This window comes from Myodes glareolus, chromosome 24 (genome assembly GCF_982192425.1).
Source record: "Myodes glareolus chromosome 24, mMyoGla1.1, whole genome shotgun sequence".
Classification (NCBI taxonomy): domain Eukaryota; kingdom Metazoa; phylum Chordata; class Mammalia; order Rodentia; family Cricetidae; genus Myodes; species Myodes glareolus.
The window spans coordinates 14,800,729-14,803,154 of NC_142049.1; positions in this window are offsets into that span (position 1 = coordinate 14,800,729).

The following is a 2,426-nucleotide window of genomic DNA, read 5'->3' on the forward strand; positions in this document are numbered from 1 at the left end:
GACCCAACCCGCCTGCCCCTCTTAGGACTCACTCAGAGACAAGAGGGACCCCATCAGGTCCCTTGTCCCTGAAGAGCCAACTCTTATTTCCTTAAGATCACAAAGATTTGTGTCTTCTCAATTTTTGCCCTTTTTAATAAAATGTGGTTTAACAGAAGATTCTGGCAAAGTTGGGGAAGCACTGTGTTTTCTTACTCCTAAGAGAAGAAGCAAGACCCAAAAGGAAAGTAGCAAGACTGGATGTCAAAAGGAAAAGACGAGTATTTGGAGAGCAGGGTGAAGTGTTAGGGTTGCCCTCTCGTGCCAGATTAGGAGGGCTGAGGCTAAGAGCAGGGAGGAGCTGTGCCAGACCCCATCGCTGATGAGAAAATGAACGTGAGCGTGGTCTGTATCCCCTTTACCCAGCCTGATCCACATCCCTTCCTATAGCCACAAGTGTTTTCCTCATCCCAGTTTCTGAGTATCTGACAGAGGTTGCCTGTTTTCGAGTGTTCAAGCCCAAACCCTTCTTGATGTCTGTAAGCAGGAATAGCTGTAGTCTGTTGGCTCCGATACTTGTCACTATACAAATACAGTTGCAGTGAACACCAACTTTCAACTGAAAAAGAAACCCTAAGATGATTTAAATGGACCATTTCCTGGGACTTAGACACTTCGGAACATTACGAAGAAGCAGATACAAATGTTCTAAAATTCTATAAGAATTAGTTAATGTAGTTAATAAACAAAAATTAGCTCTGTGTGTAGTGAAAAGAGAGAGAAAGGAGAGGAGAGATGGTTTCATTTAGCCAGCCTGGACTGAGATGAAGTTTCAGATCTGCTTTTATAGATAAGAAAAGGGAGACCAAATTGGATGGCTTCCTCCACCGGCTTCCACTTGCTGAGAATAGGCTATATATGTCCAGGTCACGAAGCAAGGGTCCTGTCCGCTACGGCAAATCATTGCACAGAATCCACTGAGATGTGCAATGGTCAGGGAGTTACGACAATAAAACACAAGGAGACTTGAGAATGCAGAAAGCATAAAAAACAGAAACAAGCACTCAGGGAGGAGGAAGAGAAGAGTGCAGAAATCTGTGAAGTGGGGGCTTGGTGGGTCAGGGAAGGCTTCCGAGCCAGGGTCACATTCCTCTTTGAAGAAACCATGCAACAATAGCCAAAAAAGAAGGACCAGAAGAAAGGCCTAAATGTTGTGGTGTGGTGGATTTGTAGCGTTTTGGGGAGGGGCAGAGGACTAGATGGGAACCAGCCAGGCTGGCTTGGCCATTAATAAAACAAATCTTCATAATGAAGTTAGCCATGTGGCAATATTAATTTGCCCCCACAGGCCAATGCTCATCACGTGAGGCCAGGCAACTTCATGCCTGCAAGGAAGGGTACCACCTTGTAGGCTCAGAGGAGTCACCTGTCCAGAATACCAGTAAGGGGTGTCCAGTCTCCAGACCCGCTTGAAGCCCAGATACCCACACGGTTTTTGTTAGGTGTCCAGTTTTCTCCTTTTCCCATCTGGAGCCTGCGGTCAGCACGTGCCTTTCAGAGAAGCAGGCACCCTCTGTCCGTTTGCAACACAGTCATTGTCCCAACGTCTCAGATTGTGTGTGGAACTATGTTCGCTTTTCAAGGACGCCCACCAGCAGCGAGCAGGTGCAACGAATTGGGAGAAGAGGAGACAGGGCCTGTCACTCCAAGTCTAGGCTCTAAAGAACTCTAAAAAGGACAGACTCCAAAAGCCAAACAGGCCTCAGGTTCTGGCTCTGCCCTGCCCCGGAGCTATAGGAAAGCCTGGTTCTGTTTCACACCAGCTGTGGGCCATTTCTCCCTGCTCCCGAGGCGAAAGGATTCTTTGTCCTCGAGCCCCGGAAAGCAGGTTCTCCAGGTGGGCCCCTCCCAATCTGCTCACGGGGACGAAGGTGCAGCTTGGTTTACCCAGTGCCCTTCATTTCCCGATCTCCTCAGAACTTAGGAAGAGATGAAAGTCGAGCCCACTTGAGAGCAAAGTCACCTGTCCCAGGAAAGCGGTAACACCGGGACTTCAACTCAGACTTCCACAAGGGACCGGGGTGTTTGAGTTCCCAATCAAGCCTCCGCGACCCGACCCAAGTCCCCACATCTGTGGCAATAAAAAGTTCCCGGTGGGGCGGGGGCGGTGCAGCCTTCTGCCTCGACCGCCCTGGGACCCGAGGCGCCTCCGGGGGAGGCGAGGAAGGCAGCACCAGCCCCAGAGAGCCGAGCCAGGGAAACTTCAGAGAGCGTTTCGCCCTCGCCGGGGAGGGAGGCAAACACCGACACGTCTGTCTCTTTCTCAACAAGTGCCTTCAAGCCCGGCGGGGGCAGACACCTCAGCGCCCGCGGCCGGCCGGCGAGGTCTCCGCTGTGCTCAGTGGGGCCTCCCCCCCCCCCCCCCCCCCGCAGCCTAGTCTCAGCTG